The following is a 21,864-nucleotide window of genomic DNA, read 5'->3' as shown; positions in this document are numbered from 1 at the left end:
AGTCACTGACATCATTTCCCAAGGTAACGATCTAGCAGATCGAACAGCCAAGCTCACAGCTCAGACTCCAGACATTCCAGTTAACACGACACTGACACACACTCCAGAACAGACTACTTGTATGACAGCTAAGGACCCTACACAAGATGTCATAGATATACAGTCACAGGCTACTCCTGAGGAAATCAAGAAATGGTCCGAACAAGGAGGGGTCCAGACAGATCAAGGATGGTTGACGAAGGGAAAAGCCACATGGTTTCTCCCCGACTCTATGGTTCAAATCATTATTAACACCGCACATAGTCCTGCACATTTAGGAGAAAAAGCCATGTTAGACAGTATTCAGAACCTTTGGTTCAACAAGCATTTACGAGCAGCAGCCAAGCAGAAAGTCCGTACCTGTATGATATGTTGTCAGTTCAATCCAGGTAAAGGTGTCCCGGTGGAACAAGGTGGATTCCATCCTCCTGACCACCCTTTTGAAGTCCTCCAGATGGATTATATTCAGATGGAGCGATGTCGAGGTTTCAAGTATGTCCTCGTAGTGGTATGCGCTTTGTCCAGGTGGACAGAAGCATATCCAGTTCCAGATTACACAGCTGCGACCACTGCCAGGCAGTTGGTCCGTGAGTACTTTCCCCGCTATGGATTACCTAGGGTCGTGTATTCAGATAACGGCCAGCCATTCTCATCCGAGCTCATGAAACAAGTATCCCTTCTGTTAGGCTACCAGTGGAAGTTCCATTGTGTACGCCATCCTGAAGCAGCCGGTCTCGTAGAGAGACATAACCAGACTTTGAAAATCCGAATTGCCAAAGTGTGTGCAGAGAAAGGTGTAGATTGGATAGTAGCTCTGCCAGTTGCCCTTTTTTACATGAGAATGGTCGCTCATTCCCGTTCAGGTCTATCTCCCTACGAGATTGTTTTCGGTCGTCCCCCCAACATGTGGGGTACACCTAGACCCCGTAAGATTACCGATATTGACAGTAATATGTTGACAGATTACCTTGCCTCCTTGATGTCTGCACTACAATCTTGTCGTTCACAGGTTGCCGCTGCATTTCCAGACAACACCGACGTGAAACCGCATGAAGTCGTTCCAGGGGACATGGTCCTTATAAGAAACTTTGATCGTTCAAGCCCGCTGGAGCCCCGCTGGAAGGAACCCCGCCTAGTTCTTCTTACCACCCGGACAGCAGTGAAGGTCGAGAACCGCAAGGGATGGCTGCATGGGAGCCACATCAAGAAATTTCACGGACTTAAGCCAAAGACATTTTTCAAGGACTGCCCTGTTCTCAAGGACTGCCCAAACACAGACTCTGAATCCAAACTTCCCCTGTTAGAGAAAACTCCGCAGCAGGAGTATAAAGCAAAATTGCGGTCTAGTAAGTCAGCCAGTTTAATTGTCTAAGTCCCTCTCGGGTGAAACGGTTAGACAGGTTCCTGACATGTATGAGACAGACCCACACAGTGAGAGAGTTAGTCAAAACTCTAAGAGATGTATTATCGTTCTATTCTGTTTATTGTTTCTGAGTCTTATGGTTACATGCATAAGTTATGCATTACATTTATGTTTTCTGATTTCACATGTGCATATGTTTTCTAATGTTACAGTAGAGCACACGTTTAGTGATCTGCCTCCTCACGAGTTATCTTATCGTCTTGCTATGCGTAACAACACTTTTATCCGAATGCTGCACTATTCACACCAGACCAGCAATGCCACTAATTGTTGGGTATGTGGTCGACTCCCCCCTTTCCAGACACCGAAGGGAGTTCTGCCACTCTTTCCTTATCCGTCTTCACATAATGGTTCGTGTGGAGCATGGTCCACGTTAACGTCATCCCCAACTGATATGTCCTTCCTGAATAGAACATGTTTCCCAGACAAGCAAGGTCTTTCCCATAGAACAGGGTTAGATCTAGAAAATGAAGTATATGATTTAGGTAATTACTCCTCGAATTTCATGGTTCTGAATGTTCAATCCGATACCACTCCAGATTTGCCTGCTATTTCAGTACTACCAGTCAAAGGCGAATTATGTGTCAGAAAGAATGGTTCCGCACATGTAGGACATAGTGGTTGTACTACTGTGGTCGAGTATAATGACAGTGGGAGATCTATTTTCAAAGCCTCACGTCATTCTTATTTTGTTTGTGGTCAGACCGCATATGTTCGTCTGCCCCTCGATTGGGATGGAACATGTTACATTGCCTTCCTACTGCCACCAGTTTTTCTAGCCCCATCTGATTATCACAGAAACACACATCTAGTACACATTAGACATAAAAGGGAGATCGAGTCCCCAATTGTCGATCAAACTGAAACTACTCTAGAACAGTATCAAGATTTCAATAAAGGTTTCTTCTTCTTTATAGGCCCTGTCCAGAATAGTAAGCTAATACGTAGGTTAACCAGAACCCTTGAAGCAGTAGTGAATGAAACTACTTCCGCTTTAGGTAACTTAACTGAAGAGCAATCTGCTATGAGATTTGTCGTGCTCCAAAATCGTCTCGTTCTTGACGTCATACTGGCCGATAGAGGAGGAGCTTGTAGAGTCATCGGATCTAGTTGCTGCATTTTCATTCCTAATAACGCGCCGTCTGTTTATTCAGCTATAACCAGACTTCATAAAATTGCCCATCAGTTACACCAGAATCCAGGCACCTGGACATGGTCCGGTTGGCTCTGGAGTATCATATCTGCCTGGGGATGGAAAGTATTGTCATTCCTAGGTATAGCAGTAATGATCATATTCAGTTGCTGCCTCTGTTTACAATGTGGCCCTGCGATTTGCGGCATGTGTGCTACCTCTTGTATTCCTAGTCCTAAGTCCCGTTCCAAGACAATTCGAGACGAGCAAATGATGCTATATGAAATGATAGATGGTATCATGAATATAGATGTTTCCTGATGGAAACGTAGGGCACAAGGAGGGAATGTGGAAAAGTAAATTTTGCCATGTTATATGTGCCTACGTGTTCCCCATCTTATGTTATATGTGCATGATCGATATGCATGTATCCCCCTATGATCGATTAAAGCGATTAAAGACGCAATTATAGTTGTGTCCAGCTCTAGTATGTCAGTTTCCAGTTCTCGTGAAAGCAACGAGTATTAGGCCTATGTTGCCACGTTTTACAGTGTGCACGTTAATTTAGTAAAATGTCCCCGTTTCTAGGCCTCAAAAGGGCCCGGACACCAGATTCAAGCTCCTGTCTCCTGAACCCACTCCGAGGAGCGATGCAGCCCCCACCTGCATCTCTGACCCTTCACTTCCTTTCGCGCAGCACAGTGCCCGGCCCGGCCTGGCTCTGCCTGCCTGTCTGCCAAGAGTATGTTATGCTTCTAGTTATCAGTTCAGCTCCTCGTCTTTGCATTCCTAAGCTACTGAATCGCATCAATAGTTTCAGCCAGGGTCTAGTCTTTCTGTCTCCATGCAAGAGAAATACTGTATTAATATTCATAGAATATTCCTAGCACACGCAATACATGTAGAATAATGCATGCACCAGCCTTAGTGTCAAGTAGCCTTTGCCCTGATAACTTTTGGATTCTATCAACATGTACTCCAAACACCAGATACCAGATATGCTAGAGGTACATGTCGTCCTGACACCGCAGACTCTAGTCTCCTCTTCTAGCGCAGAAGTTATAGCCCCCAGTTCTCCCTAGTAACACGTCATTGCCCATTTGCGCGCACCACTAGGTTAAAGGTCCCAGCTACTCGAGTAGCCCCCTCCATGTTTCCGCCCCATTCATGACACTTCTGTGACGTTCATACCACATGTTTCAGTGTACGCCCTGTACACGCCTTTCTTTTTCCACCCATTTCACTCTTATCTTACGTTTGTCATAAGTTACGCCTACTGTATGCAATGTAATGTAATGTGTTATTATATATATACTGCACTGTCGATGAAACATTGCAGCTGCCTCTCCATTTTATTTCAGGCTGTCCCGTTCCAGTCCCTTCCTTTTTGCCTGAATAAATCCTTCTGACTCGGACACATCGGATCCTGCCTCTTATTTATTGAGCTATCTGTTATTATTAAATATAGTCAAAAATAGTACCGGTAATTAATTATTTATTTACCACAACTGACTGACTCTCACTAACAGACTCACTAACTGACTCACTCTCTCACTGACAGACACTCCCACTCTCTCTCACTGACTGACTCACTCTCTCTCACTGACTCTCACTGACAGACTCTCTCACTCTCTCACTGACTGGCTCTTACTGACAGACTCTCTGACTGACTCACTCTCACCTCACTGACAGACTCGCACTGACTCACTCTCACTGACTCACTCTCGCTGACTCACTCTCACTGACTCACTCACTCTCTCACTGACTGACTGACACACTCTCTCTCACTGACAGACTCTCACTAACTCTCTCACTGACCAACTCTCACTGACAGACTCTCACTGACCTCCTCTAACTGACCAACTCTCACTGAGAGACTCTCACTGACAGACTCTCACTGACAGACACTCACTGACATACTCTCACTGACTGACTCTCTCTCACTGACTGGCTCACTCTCACTGACAGATTCATTGACTCACTCTCACTGACTCACTCTCACTGACAGACTCTCACTGACAGATTCTCACAAACTCTCACTGACAGACTCTCCCACTCTCTCTCTCTCACTGACTCTTTCTCTCAGAATCTCTCTCATTGACTCGCTCTCTGATTCCCTCTCACTTACAGACTCTCACTGACCCACTCTCACTGACTGACTCTCCCACTCTCTCTCACTGACACTGACTGACTCACTCTCACTGACAGACTCTCACTGACTAGCTCTCACTCACTTCACTGACTCACTCTCACTGACAGACTCTCACTGACAGATTCTCACAAACTCTCACTGACAGACTCTCCCACTCTCTCTCACTGACTCTTTCTCTCAGAATCTCTCTCATTGACTCTCTCTCTGATTCCCTCTCACTAACAGACTCTCACTGACTCACTCTCACTGACTGACTCTCCCACTCTCTCTCACTGACTGACTGACTCACTCTCACTGACAGACTCTCACTGGCAGACTCTCACTCACTTCACTGACTCACTCTCACTGACAGACTCTCACTGACAGATTCTCACAAACTCTCACTGACAGACTCTCCCACTCTCTCTCACTGACTCTCTCTAACTGACTCTCTCTCTCTGAATCTCTCTCAGTGACTCTCTCTCACTGATTCTTTCTGACTGACAGACTCTCCCACTCTCTCTCACTGACTGAATGACTCACTCTCACTGACAGACTCTCACTCACTTCACTGACTCACTCTCACTGACAGACTCTCACTGACAGACTCTCACATTCTCACTGACTGACTCTTACTGACGGACTCTCTCACTGACTGACTCACTCTCACTGACTGACTCACTCTCACTGACTGACTTTCACTGACTTACTATCTGACTCACTCTCATTGACTCACTCTCACTGACTGACTCTCTCACTGACTGACTCACTCTCTCACTGACATACTCTCACTGACTCTCTTACTGACCAACTCTCACTGACAGACTCTTGCTGACATACTCTCACTGACTGAATCTCCCACTCTCTCTCACTGACAGACTCTCCCACTCTCTCTCACTGACTGACTAACTCACTTACTGACTCTCCCACTCTCTCACACTGACTGACTGACTCCCTCTCACTGACAGACTCCCTGACTCACTCTCACGGACTCACTCTCACTGACGCACTCTCACTTACTCACTCACTCTCTCCCTGAGTGACTCACTCTCTCACTGACAGATTCTTACTGACTCTCACTGACAGACTCTCACTGACTCTCTCTCTCACTGACAGACACTCACAGACTCTCGCTGACAGACTCTCACTGACAGACTCTCACTGACAGACTCTCACTGGCACATTCTCACTGACTCTCTCACCACTGAATCTCTCTCACCACTGACTCTCTCTCTGATTCTCTCTCACTGACTCACTCTCCCACACTCTCTCACTGACTGACTCACACTGACAGACTCTCACCGACAGACTATCACTGATAGACTCTCACTGACAGACTCTCACTGACCGATTCTCTCACTCTCTTACTGACTGACTTACTGACATACTCTCTCACTGACTGATGACTCTCACTGACAGACTCACTCTCAATGACAGACTCTCTTTGACTCACTCTCACTGACTGACTCACTTTCACTGACAGACTCACTGACTCACTCTCACTGACTCTCACTGACTCACTCTCACTGACGCACTCTCACTGCCTCACTCACTCTCTCAATGACAGACTCTCATTGACTCTCTCTGATAGACTCTCACTGATAGACTCTCACTTGCTCACTCTCAATGACTCTCTCACCACTGACTCTCTCTCATCAGTGACTCTCTCTCACTACTGACTCTCTCTCTGACTGACTCTCTCTGACTGACTCTCTCTCTCTGATTCTCTCTCTCACTGACTCACTCTCCCACACTCTCTCACTGACTGACTGACTCATTCTCACTGACATACTCTCATGGACTCATTCTCCATGACAGACTGTCACTGACTCACTCTCTCACTGACTGACTCTGACAGACTCTCACTGGCTCACTCTAATTGACTCTCTTTCACCACTGACTCTCTCTCACTTCTGACTCTCTCTCACTGAATCTCTGTCACTGACTCTCTCTTTAATTGTGTCTCACGGACAGACTCTCACTGACTCACTCTCCCTCACTGACTAACTGTCTCACTCTCACTGACAGATTGTCACTGAAAGACTCTCACTCACTCACTGACTCTCACTGACCTACTATCACTGACTGACTCTCACTGACAGATTCACTCTCTCTCACTGACAGACTCTCACTGATAGACTCTTTCTCAATGACTCTCTCTCACTGACTCTCTCTCACTGACAGTCTCTCACTGACGAACTCACTCACTGAGAGACTCTTCCACTCTCTCTCACTGACTGACAGACTGACAATCTCTCACTGACTGACTCACTCACTTTCACTGACTCACTCTCACTGACAGACTCTCACTGGCAGACTCTCACTAACAGACTCACTCACTGACTCACTCTCTCGCTGACAGACTCTCCCACTTTCTCTCTCTCACTTCCTGACTCACTCTCACTGACTCACTTCCTCTTACTGACTCTCTCTCACTGACAGACTCTCACTGACAGACTCTCACTGATGGACTCTCACTAACAGACTCACTCACTGACTCACTCTCTCACTGACAGACTCTCCCACTCTCTCTCTCTCACTGACTCCCTCTCATTGACTGACTCACTTCCTCTCACTGACTCACTCTCACTGACTTACTCTCACTGAATCACACTCACTGACCCACTCTCACTGAATCACTCTCAATGACTTGCTTTCACTGACAAATTCTCACTGACAGACTCTCATTGACAGATTCTCTCAGACTCTCACTGACAGACTCACTCTCACTGACAAACTTTCCCACTCTCCCTCACTGACTGACTGACTAATTCTCACTGACCAACTCTCACTGACAGACTCTCACTGACTCACTCTCACTGACTGACTCACTTTCACTGACTGACTCACTGACTCACTCTAACTGACTCACTCTCACCGACTCAGTCTCATTGACACACTCTCACTGACTCACTCACTCACTCTCTCACTGACAGACTCTTACTGAGTCTCACTGAGAGACTCTCTCTCTCTCTCACTGACAGACTCTCACTGACTCTCTGACAGACTCTCTCTGACAGATTCTCACTTGCTCACTCTCAATGACACTCTCACCACTAACTCTCTCTCACCACTGACTCTCTCTCACTACTGACTCTCTCTCACTACTGACTCTCTCACTACTGACTCTCCCTCACTGACTCTCTCTCTCTGATTCTCTCTCACTGACTCACTCTCCCCCACTCTTTCACTGACTGACTGACTCACTCTCACTGACAGACTCTCACTGACAGACTATCACTGACAGACTCACACTCACTTCACTGACTCACTCTCACTGACAGACTCTCACTGACAGAATTTCTTACTGTCTCACTGACTTACTCTTACTGACATACTCTCTCACTGACTGATCACTCTCACTGACAGACTCTCTCTGACACACTCTCACTGACTCACTCTTTCGCTGACTGACTGACTCACTCTCTCTCACTAACAGACTCACTCACTGACTCACTCTCTCGCTGACAGACTCTCCCACTTTCTCTCTCTCACTTCCTGACTCACTCTCACTGACTAACTTCCTCTTACTGACTCTCTCTCACTGACAGACTCTCACTGACAGACTCTCACTGACAGACTCTCACTGATGGACTCTCACTAACAGACTCACTCACTGACTCACTCTCTCACTGACAGACTCTCCCACTCTCTCTCTCTCACTGACTCCCTCTCACTGACTGACTCACTTCCTCTCACTGACTCACTCTCACTGACTTACTCTCACTGAATCACACTCACTGACCCACTCTCACTGAATCACTCTCAATGACTTACTCTCACTGACAAATTCTCACTGACAGACTCTCATTGACAGATTCTCTCAGACTCTCACTGACAGACTCACTCTCACTGACAAACGTTCCCACTCTCCCTCACTGACTGACTGACTAATTCTCACTGACCAACTCTCACTGACAGACTCTCACTGACTCACTCTCACTGACTGACTCACTCTCACCGACTCACTCTCATTGACACACTCTCACTGACTCACTCACTCACTCTCTCACTGACAGACTCTTACTGAGTCTCACTGAGAGACTCTCACTGACTCTCTCTCTCTCACTGACAGACTCTCACTGACTCTCTGACAGACTCTCTCTGACAGATTCTCACTTGCTCACTCTCAATGACACTCTCACCACTAACTCTCTCTCACCACTGACTCTCTCTCACTACTGACTCTCTCTCACTACTGACTCTCTCTCACTACTGACTCTCTCACTACTGACTCTCCCTCACTGACTCTCGCTCTCTGATTCTCTCTCACTGACTCACTCTCCCACACTCTTTCACTGACTGACTGACTCACTCTCACTGACAGACTCTCACTGACAGACTATCACTGACAGACTCACACTCACTTCACTGACTCACTCTCACTGACAGACTCTCACTGACAGACTTTCTTACTGTCTCACTGACTTACTCTTACTGACATACTCTCTCTGACACACTCTCACTGACTCACTCTCTCGCTGACTGACTGACTCACTCTCTCTCGCTGACAGACTCTCACTGACTCTCTCACTGACAGACTCTCATTGACAGACTCTCACTGACTTTCTCAATGACTCACTCTCTCACTGACAGACTCTCCCACTCTCTCTCACTGACTGGCTCTTACCGAAAGACTCTCTGACTGACTCACTCACTCCCACTGACTGACAAACTATTACTGACAGACTCTCACTCACTTCACTGACCCACTCTCACTGACAGACTCTCTCACTCTCACTGACTGACTCTTACTGACATACTCTCTCACTGACTGATCACTCTCACTGACTGACAGACTCTCACTGACAGACTCTCACTGACTGACTCTCACTGACTAACTCTCACTGACTCACTCTCTCACTGACAGACTCTTCCATTCTCTCTCACTGACTGACTCACTCTCTCTCACTGATTCTCACTGACAGACTCTCACTCACTTCAATGACTCACTTTCACTGACAGACTCTCACTGACAGACTCTCTCACTGACTCACTCTCACTGACCAACTCTCACTGACCTCCTCTCACTGACCAACTCTCACTGACCAACTCTCACTGACTGACTGACTCACTCTCACTGACAGACTCTCACTGACTCTCTCACTGACCAACTCTCACTGACAGACCCTCACTGACATGCTCTCACTGACATAATCTCCCACTCTCACTCACTGACTGACTAACTCACTGACTGTCTCTCCCACTCTCTCACACTGACGGACTGACTCACTCTCACTGACAGACTCACTCTCACTGACAGACTCACTGACTCACTCTCACTGACTCACTCTCACTGACTCACTCTCACTGACTCTCACTGACTCACTCTCACTGACTCTCACTGACTCAATCTCACTGACGCACTCTCACTGACTCACTCACTCTCTCCCAGACTGACTCACTCTCTCACTGACAGGCTCTTACTGACTCTCACTGACAGACTCTCACTGACTCTCTCTCTCTCTTTCACTGACAGACTCTCACGGACTCTCTCTGACAGACTCTCACTGAAAGACTCTCACTGGCTCACTCTCACTGACTCTCTCACCACTGACTCCCTCTCACTACTGACTCTCTCTCTGATTCTCTCTCACTGACTCACTCTCCCACACTCTCTCACTGACGGACTGACTCATCCTCACTGACAGACTCTCACTCACTTCACTGACTCACTCTCACTGACAGACTCTCACTGACAGACTCTCTCACTCTCTCACTGACTGACTCTTACTGACATACTCTCTCACTGACTGATCACTCTCACTGACTGACTCACTCTCACTGAAAGACTAACTCTCAATGACAGACTCTCTTTGACTCACTCTCACTGACTCACTCTCTTGCTGACTGACTGACTCACTCTCTCTCACAGACTCTCTCACTGACAGACTGTCACTGACTCTCACTGACAGTCTCTCACTGACTCACTCACTCACTCTCTCACTGACAGACTCTTACTGAGTCTCACTGAAAGACTCTCACTGACTCTCTCTCTCTCTCACTGACAGACTCTCACTGACTCTCTGACAGACTCTCTCTGACAGATTCTCACTTGCTCACTCTCAATGACACTCTCACCACTAACTCTCTCTCACCACTGACTCTCTCTCACTACTGACTCTCTCTCACTACTGACTCTCTCACTACTGACTCTCCCTCACTGACTCTCTCTCTCTGATTCTCTCTCACTGACTCACTCTCCCACACTCTTTCACGGACTGACTGACTCACTCTCACTGACAGACTCTCACTGACAGACTATCACTGACAGACTCACACTCACTTCACTGACTCACTCTCACTGACAGACTCTCACTGACAGACTTTCTCACTGTCTCACTGACTTACTCTTACTGACATACTCTCTCACTGACTGATCACTCTCACTGACAGACTCTCTCTGACACACTCTCACTGACTCACTCTCTCGCTGACTGACTGACTCACTCTCTCTCGCTGACAGACTCTCACTGACTCTCTCACTGACAGACTCTCATTGACAGACTCTCACTGACTTTCTCAATGACTCACTCTCTCACTGACAGACTCTCTCTCACTGACTGGCTCTTACCGAAAGACTCTCTGACTGACTCACTCACTCCCACTGACTGACAAACTATTACTGACAGACTCTCACTCACTTCACTGACCCACTCTCACTGACAGACTCTCTCACTCTCACTGACTGACTCTTACTGACATACTCTCTCACTGACTGATCACTTTCACTGACTGACAGACTCTCACTGACAGACTCTCACTGACTGACTCTCACTGACTAACTCTCACTGACTCACTCTCACACTGACAGACTCTTCCATTCTCTCTCACTGACTGACTCACTCTCTCTCACTGATTCTCACTGACAGACTCTCACTCACTTCAATGACTCACTTTCACTGACAGACTCTCACTGACAGACTCTCTCACTCTCTCACTGACTCACTCTCACTGACCAACTCTCACTGACCTCCTCTCACTGACCAACTCTCACTGACCAACTCTCACTGACTGACTGACTCACTCTCACTGACAGACTCTCACTGACTCTCTCACTGACCAACTCTCACTGACAGACCCTCACTGACATGCTCTCACTGACATACTCTCCCACTCTCACTCACTGACTGACTAACTCACTGACTGTCTCTCCCACTCTCTCACACTGACGGACTGACTCACTCTCACTGACAGACTCACTCTCACTGACGGACTCACTGACTCACTCTCACTGACTCACTCTCACTGACTCACTCTCACTGACTCACTCTCACTGACTCTCACTGACTCACTCTCACTGACTCTCACTGACTCAATCTCACTGACGCACTCTCACTGACTCACTCACTCTCTCCCAGACTGACTCACTCTCTCACTGACAGGCTCTTACTGACTCTCACTGACAGACTCTCACTGACTCTCTCTCTCTCTTTCACTGACAGACTCTCACGGACTCTCTCTGACAGACTCTCACTGAAAGACTCTCACTGGCTCACTCTCACTGAGTCTCTCACCACTGACTCCCTCTCACTACTGACTCTCTCTCTGATTCTCTCTCACTGACTCACTCTCCCACACTCTCTCACTGACGGACTGACTCATCCTCACTGACAGACTCTCACTCACTTCACTGACTCACTCTCACTGACAGACTCTCACTGACAGACTCTTTCACTCTCTCACTGACTGACTCTTACTGACATACTCTCTCACTGACTGATCACTCTCACTGACTGACTCACTCTCACTGAAAGACTAACTCTCAATGACAGACTCTCTTTGACTCACTCTCACTGACTCACTCTCTTGCTGACTGACTGACTCACTCTCTCTCACAGACTCTCTCACTGACAGACTTTCACAGTCTCTCACTGACTCACTCTCTCACTGACAGACTCCCACTCTCTCACTGACTGACTGACTGACTCTCACTGACTGACTCTCACTGACAGACTTCACTGACAGACTCTCACTGACAAACTCTCACTGACAAACTCTCACTGACTGACTTTCACTAACAGATTCAGTCACTGACTCACTCTCTCACTGATAGACTCTCCCACTCTCTCTCACTGACTGACTCACTCTCTCTCACTGACTCTCACTGACAGACTCTCTCACTCTCTCACTGACTGGCTCTTACTGACAGACTCTCTGACTGACTCACTCTCACCTCACTGAGAGACTCTCACTGACTCACTCTCACTGACTCACTCACTCTCTCACTGACTGACTGACTCACTCTCTCTCTCACTGACAGACTCTCACTCACTCTTTTACTGACCAACTCTCACTGACCTCCTCTCACTGACCTCTTCTAACTGACCAACTCTCACTGACAGACTCTCACTGACATACTCTCACTGACAGATTCTCACAAACTCTCACTGACAGACTCTCCCACTCTCTCTCTCAGAATCTCTCTCATTGACTCTCTCTCTAATTCTCTCTCACTGACAGACTCTCACTGACTCACTCTCACTGACTGACTCTCCCACTCTCTCTCACTGACTGACTGACTCACTCGCACAGACAGACTCTCACTGACAGACTCTCACTCACTTCACTGACTCACTCTCACTGACAGACTCTCACTGACAGATTCTCACAAACTCTCACTGACAGACTCTCCCACTCTCTCTCACTGACTCTCTCTCTCTGACTCTCTCTCTCTGACTCTCTCTCTGTGAATCTCTCGCAGTGACTCTCTCTCTCTGATTCTCTCTGACTGACAGACTCTCCCACTCTCTCTCACTGACTGACTGGCTCACTCTCACTGACAGACTCTCACTGACAGACTCTCACTCACTTCACTGACTCACTCTCACTGACAGACTCTCACTCACTTCACTGACTCACTCTCACTGACAGACTCTCATTCACTTCACTGACTCACTCTCACTGACAGACTCTCACGGACAGACTCTCTCACATTCTCACTGACTGACTCTTACTGACATACTCTCTCACTGACTGACTCACTCTCACTGACCGACTCACTCTCAATGACAGACTCTCTTTGACTCACTCTCACTGACTGACTCACTTTCACTGACAGACTCACGGACTCACTCTCACTGACTCACTCTCACTGACGCACTCTCACTGACTCACTAACTCTCTTACTGACAGACCCTTACTGACTCTCACTGACAGACTCTCACTGACCCTCTCTCTCTCTCACTGACATACTCTCATTGACTCTCTCTGACAGACTCTCACTGATAGACTCTCACTTGCTCACTCTCAATGACTCTCTCACCACTGACTCTCTCTCACCAGTGACTCTCTCTCACTACTGACTCTCTCTCTGACTGACTCTCTCTCACTGACTCTCTCTCTCTCTGAATCTCTCTCACTAACTCACTCTCCCACACGATTTCACTTACTGACTGACTCACTCTCACTGACAGACTCTCACTGACAGACTTTCACTGACAGACTCTCACTCACTTCACTGATTCACTCTCACTGACAGACTCTCACTGACAGACTTTCTCACTGTCTTACTGACTTACTCTTACTGACATACTTTCTCACTGACTGATCACTCTCACTGACTGACTCACTCTCACTGACAGACTCACTCTCAATGACAGACTCTCTCTGACTCACTCTCAATGACTCACTCTCTCGCTGACTGACTGACTCACTCTCTCTCACTGACAGACTCTCACTGACTCTCTCACTGACAGACTCTCACTATCTCTCTCAATGACTCACTCTCTCACTGACTGACTGACTGACTCTCACTGACAGACTTCACTGACAGACTCTCACAGACTCTCGCTGACAAACTCTCACTGACAGACTCTCACTAACAGACTCACTCACTGACTCACTCTCTCACTGACAGACTCTCCCACTCTCTTTCACTGACTGACTCACCCTCTCTCACTGACTCTCACTGACAGACTCTCACTCACTTCAATGACTCACTTTTACTGACAGACTCTCACTAACAGACTCTCACTAACAGGCTCTCACTAACAGACTCACTCACTGACTCACTCTCTCACTGACAGACTCTCCCACTCTCTCTCACTGACTGACTCACTCTATCTCTCACTGACTCTCACTGACAGACTCTCACTCACTTCAATGACTCACTTTCACTGACAGACTCTCACTGACAGACTCTCTCCCTCTCTCACTGTCTGGCTCTTACTGACAGACTCTCTGACTGACTCACTCCCTCCCACTGACTGGCTCACTCTCACTGACAGACTCTCACTGACCTCCTCTCACTGACCTCCTCTCACTGACCAACTCTCACTGACTCACTCTCTCACTGACTGACTGACTCACTCTCTCTCACTGACAGACTCTCACTGACTCTCTCACTGACCAACTCTCACTGACAGACTCTCACTGACATACTCTCACTGACTGACTACCCCACTCTCTCTCACTGACTAACTCACTGACTGACTCTCCACTCTCTCACACTGACGGACTGACTCACTCACTCTCACTGACAGACTCACTGACTCACTCTCACTGACTCACTCTCACTGACTCACTCTCACTGACTCACTCACTCTCTCCCTGACTGACTCACTCTCTCACTTTGCATCCTACACTTTCACAAACGCAATCCCTGTGTAGTTCTTGTGACCAGGAGCTTATTTCTCCTCGTCTGCTGCTCTGATCGGTCTCTGACCTTTTATACACACAAGAGGCATGTGAACTCGCATAGAAGCCCCACCCGTTTGGCCCCGCCCACACACTAGCGGTGTGCACCGTCTTCCTGCCATTTACCCACTATGATGGACAGCTCATTTAAGGGACCCCTGCGCCCCTCGGCGTGATGGCATAGTAACACACACATGGTCACTGAAGACAACTCTTCTGGCACTTTACGCAGCTGTAGTGTAGAAAACCACTATATATTTACCCAACGAGGTAGCACTTACTGTATTGGCCAGTAGAAAGTACTCCAGTGCAAATTGCAAAAAAATCCACGAGTTCGTGGGAAAATCCGTGAAGTCGCAGATTTGTTTGCGATTTCGCGTGAATTCGTGGACCGCAGATTCGCAAAATTCGCCCATACTTAATTTTATTGGGCAGTTTGTTGATAATAATGCATGTATCTCCGCAGAGGACCTTGCAACTTGCAGATCAAACGTCTCTCTGGATGAGGTCAGTGGCACAGTTTTTTGTAAAAGAATAGCTTTCATTCTGCTTAAAGTATCAAGTCGTATAGAAGAGATGTTCAGTGAAGGCCATAGTGGCGACTCCCCGTCTGTCTTAGTTTTTGAAAACAATACTTTCATACAACAAGTGACCCTGGCTGACACACTAACGAGATAGGCTATTCCTCGCATCATTCCACAGCAGCTGTGATCATTCAGCATTATGTAGCTTTCCATTGGAAAGCTGCCTAAAAATTGGATCTATCACCGCTGCCGGGGAACCCTGCAGGTGGCATGATAAGTTGTTTGAAGAACCCTCAAAGGCTCCATGTAAATTAATGCCTTGACACAGAAGTGTAGCGCTTAATGTTGTTTTACAGTTTCTTCCGCTAGGAAATACCTCCTTTCCCCCACTCCAACATTTGTGTGTGTATGGTAAATCCCAGGTCGACTTTATGTACCCTTTACCCAACCTTTCATACAGGCCTGCTGGTATGTGTTGTGAGCAATATTGAAACTGGAAAATCGTCACTGGTATCGTGATGGTGCCATGTATTATCCATTCAACTGATGGTTTCTCAGAAACAGTCAATGGTAATCTCTCCAGTTTTTCTATGCTCAGCACCGTATAGTCTGCTCCCCTCTGTGCCAAAGACATTTGTTTATCTGTAAGGTTAAATACAGTAAACAATGACGTTTGCCTGGGCGGCAAATTCCGTTCCGCTCGCGGAATTTGCGGAATTTGTGTAAATTCGCGTTCTGCGGAGAACGCGACATTGCCCAAAATTCTTCGCTCCGCAGAATTTTTTGTTGGTTCGCGTTCTCAAAATGCGTGTTCGCGAGATATTTTCCCCCGAGCATGCAAACAGGGATTGCGAACAAGCAAAACGCATCGCGAACAAGCAATTCCGCGTGTTCGCATAATTTCTGCGTGTTCGCGGAGATTTCTTACCATTTCGCAGAATTTTGCTTTGCAACTACGCAAATTCCGCCCACCTATAATATGGTGTTGATTAGACGCCAAGGCACATAGCCAGAATGAAGGTTTTGTAACGTCCAGCCTAACAACATGATAGAACGTAATTGAGACTGGCCATGCTGTAACATTAGCAAGTACTGTCCCATTATGTCTATGGCAGAGGATACAATGCTGTCCAAAGAATAAATTCTGGACGACAGAGGTGTTAACCCATTGTCAACTACAGAGAGTGCTTTCTCTAAATTAATACAATCAATTTATTGTATTCGTTCAGCTTTTTACATTTGTGTGACTTTCCATGCTTCATTGTAAGCAGCGTAAATACCGGCGTATATGAAATGTTTATGACGTGGTTTGCGAGGACCAAGTAAGAATTCTCGTAAATCAATGTCATCTTGAAGTCAAGTTAAGTGTTGTTTTATCTCCGGGGGTGTGGATTTTTGTAGCCATTCAAGGCACAGTTTTCCTACACTGTAAGTTGTTATTATCCCTGGATGTTGTCTCTGGATATCTTTTTGATCTGGCTGAGTTACTTAAACCCTTGTGTCTTGTTCCGGAATCTATCTTGACAGATATTCGTGTCTGTGGGTCAGATTAACCATTTTTTCCAATCAGGATTGTTGGAGAGTAGGGTCTGCTTCCTATGGTCACCCCCACTTTTTGCTCTAATACTCTGTTTTTTTTAAACTTTATTGTGGCTGTGGGCCTGCTAATCAGACCCATAGCCCAGCTGTTCTCTCTCTAAATTGATACCATGCTCTTTAGGTGCATACCAGATTAGTTACTGGGTCACCATTGTGAGCCCCTGTGTAGTGTACCATAGGTACCCAGGGCATAGGTGCACCCTAGGCGTACCAGGGGCTGCAGCATGTATTGTGCCACCCCTGGTTTGCCTTCCAAACTGACACCACAGGTCTGTTCGCACAGCCTGGGTAAGGTGGTGTAATTACCCCTTACTTAGATATAGTATACCTATAGCTACCTTTACAGATAGACACATATACACCGATAAGCCACTCCTATGGCAGGCCTGAACAATCCTGGAGGCAGAGTGCTTGGTTTTATGTGAGAGGGTGCCCTAGCATGAGCTGAGTTCCTCTGCAGCTTTCGGAACCATCTCCTTATAGCTGTTCTATGATAAAGCCATACCATATACTCTTAAGTGCATTATAATCCTCGCGGTTAACGCTAACTTTGGTTTGGCTTTATCAAAACATGTCGTGTAAGGTGTCAAACACTTTGGAATACTACCCCCGCCAGACCTGGTGGCGGGGGTAGCATTCCACCCTTCTAGAGGGAAAAGACATGTAGTTACTGATTTACCCGGTTAAAGTTAAACAGGGCCTCTGCATCACAAAATGGATGCTGCTGCCACAGACACAAGTCTGACCTCCTGTTGCTGGACGAATCTCCAGCAGGGGAGGCCTGGACAATAGGTTTCCTGTACAAGGAGGTGCTGGCACCTCCCCAGATAGGCTTTTGTGTATTGGGGCAGGTAGGGCTGCATTCAGCGAATACTTTCCAGACCCTGTCTGGGGCTCACAAGGTGCTCCATGCATTTCCCAGTTCAAACCGGTTGCTGAGGGAAAGGGGTGTAACCACACCCTTCCCAGGTCCACCCATAGAAGGGACCTTAAAGGTAGTCCAGCCCCTAAACTTAGTATAAGTATAGGAACCCAGTCCCTAGGACTTTAGATTACCCTGGACGAAACTTTGAAACATATATCCTGGACCTTCGGCATTCCAGTTCGACTGGAAAATGGAAGACATCTCCCTTGTGGTCAAGGAGTGACCACCCTGTTCAAACAGGCACCAACAGCAACTTTGCCAGTCTGCATTTTTGAGGCTCCCACCGGATCCCGAAGAATCTGCGACACAGGACATAGACATCCAGACATCTCTGACCCCAACCTTCGCACACAGCAAAGCTGAGGCCCGTGGCAGACACGAGAGACGTGGGACTGGAACTCCTGGAAATCCTGCATTTTGCAAACTGCACTCACTTCACGAGGTAATTCGAAGTCGTACATTGGGGTGCTTAAAGTCACAGACCTGAGCACCATTTGCACTGAAGCTCAGAGGCCCCCACTCCATGAGTGATCCGTGGGCCCCGGTTTTGCATTTCAGCTCGACGCGTCTTTGCGGTTCCTAGTCCGTTGACTAGTGAGCACCCCGAAGACTTCCTTTTGAATCTAACTTGCTTTCCTGGTTGCTCCAGGCTTGCTCCAACTTTCCTGCAAAGGAGAAGTTCCTCAGATCTTGCTGGTCTGCACCGAAACCAATCTTGACATCCTGTGTGGGTAGCGTTTGCCAAGGCTTGTTGGGTCCAGTCCGGATACCGACACCGCAGTCAACTAGATCCTTTCTGGAAAAGCTCGAATCCAGCTCCTTGTCATCGTCAACAACTCCTAGTCCTCGTAGCTGAAGAGACAAACTTCACATCTTCACCTGAAATCACCCGACATCTGGTGGCATCTTTCTATCGCCGCCATGGTCACTGGCAAGTGACCCAGACTCTGTCCCTTCTGCTTTCACGTTCTACAGATCTTCGATCCACCCTAGGATCCACCCGGACATTTTTCCTCTGGTTGTCTGCAGCACTTCTTTGCAGCTCTCCATTGAAAACAACGACGAAACCCGAAACGAAAAGAAACCTATGCACCCGGCTTCCCTGGGTGAGGTAACACGAGTACTCTGGTGCTCCCGTGGGTCTTGACTCTCGAAGTGTCCTAGTTTAAAAGGGCTCCATCGTAGTCCATCCGGAAGTGTCCTTAAATTATAAATTTGTAACTTGTTCGTTTCCCATAGAAAGTCAATGGTAACCCGCGGCTGTGTTTAGACCCTGCACGCGTCTCCCGTGGGCCTCCTACTTCCTAACCTTTGGTTGTTTAGAGTAGCCCCAGCGATTCCACAGGCCCCAGGCCTGCTTTCTAATTCTCACGTGGTTCTTATACCACTATTTTAGTATATGGTTTGTGAGGCCCCTAGGGCATAACATATATTGTGCAACTTATCGTATGCTAATTGAGTAACTTGCATTGTACTTTTACCTCTGACCTCATAAAGAGTGCAGAGGGGTTGTGTTTAGAATAAATACATATATATTTAATATATACCTTGTGTGGTGTCCTTTCATTTTGTACTCAAGGGATTATAATTGGTAAAACAACTTGCTTAATACGCTCTCTGAAGTCTTAGCCTGATGACTGCTGGTCCATGCTACCACTAGGATAGCTTTCTATAAGGTTGATTTTACAACCACCATCAATAAGGGTCGATTAGACTGGTGCAAGGTGCCCACGAGAACTAGTGGACATCATATGCCAGGCTAACTTCTCACATTGGTTTGCAGCGGTGGGATAAGAGCTTGCTCTGTTTTACCAAATCATCTTGAGAATATCATTTTGAAAAATCACATCAAGGTACCTGTAGGTGCATATGAATCAAGTCTTATACATAAGTTCTACTGAACTTAGCAGCTGTAGGTGGTAAGGGCTTAGCACACCCTGACTACAACTCCTAGAGAGGTTCTAGTAGGAAAACAAGTAGTGTAGGTAGGTGCACACACCACACCACACTAGTCATGAGGTAGTGCCTCTCTGCCAGATGTCAGCCATGTGCAGACAACTAAGTATGACACTTTCACTTTTCAAGATTTGAGAAGCTTGTATGCTGTCAGAAAATTAAGACAAGGACAGAGTCCAACCACCCAGCACCTAGTAAATCTTTTAGTGGCAGATGACTTAGAAAATGTATCAGACCCAGAGGCACAGGGTAGCAGGGAGGGGGGGCATCCCTCATCAGAGGAAGACCCTAGGGGGAATCCCACCTAGGATAATGATGCTGATGATGAGGATGCAGACCAGGATGAGGTTGATGAACCTAACCTGGGAAACACAGGACTACCTGAGGGTGGAGAGGTCCTAGGACGGATTCCCTCTATCCCTCCACGTAGGCCTAATAATGCGCACAGAAGAAACAGATCTCTTTCAGATGAATCTGAACATTCTGACTCATAAGTAGAGTCCTCTGCCTCTGCTCAAAGGAGAATGATTTCCCCTCAGAGACGAGAGCACAAAGCTAGAATGAAAGAAGTCAAGTTTAGGATGAGGAGGCAAGAAATTGCCCTGGCCAAAGAGACCCTAGCTCTTGAAAGAGAGAAGAAATGGTGTGGGCTAGAGCCCACTGGTGGCAGCAATATCCCTAGTGGTAGGGAAAGGTCTCATGACCATAGAAACCTGAACAAGATTGTCCTTCCCTATCAGATTGGGGATGACATCCACAAGTGGATAACTGCTTTGGAGAGGGCCTGCAGAGTACAGCAGGTACCCCAAAGTCAGTGGGCAGCAATCTTGTGGCTCTCCTTTGCAGACAAAGGAAGAGACCAGCTCCTCACTGTTAGAGAAGAGGATGCTGACAACTACAATGTCCTGAAGAGTGCTCTGATTGATGGGTTTGGCCTAACCACTGAGCAGTACAGGATGGTGTTCAGAGATACCCAAAAGACACAGACTCAGGACTGGACAGATTTTGTAGATTGTGCTGCTAAGGTTCTGGAAGGTTGGTTACTGGGCAGTAAAGTAAGTGACTATACAGGATTGTATAACCTTATAATGAGATCAGATTCTTAATAACTGTCAGAACCAGTAATTGCATCAACACCTGGTTGACTCTGATTTGACCTCTCCCCAAGAATTGGGTAAGAAGGCAGACAAATGTGTCAGAACCAGGGTGAAGCAGAAGGTTCAGAACCAAGGCGGTGACCAAAAGAAGCCAGACCAAAAAGGTGGGGAGAAAGCAAAGACCAGAAGTCTTCTCAAGGTCCCCAAAAAGCTTCTAATGGTGGGGGTTCCCAACAAACCAAAAAGAAAGAAGGCCAAAAGAAACCCTGGTGCAAGGTATGTAAGAATAATACTCATTGGACCAGTGATTGTAACAAAAAGGAGACAGCTCCACCCACCATTGCCCCTAAGGCAACTGTTCCCTCTAGTTCATCTCCAAGTGGTGGTTCTCAACAGAAGG

Source organism: Lissotriton helveticus, chromosome 5_1 (genome assembly GCF_964261635.1).
Source record: "Lissotriton helveticus chromosome 5_1, aLisHel1.1, whole genome shotgun sequence".
Lineage (NCBI taxonomy): Eukaryota > Metazoa > Chordata > Amphibia > Caudata > Salamandridae > Lissotriton > Lissotriton helveticus.
This window is presented reverse-complemented; position numbering follows the sequence as displayed.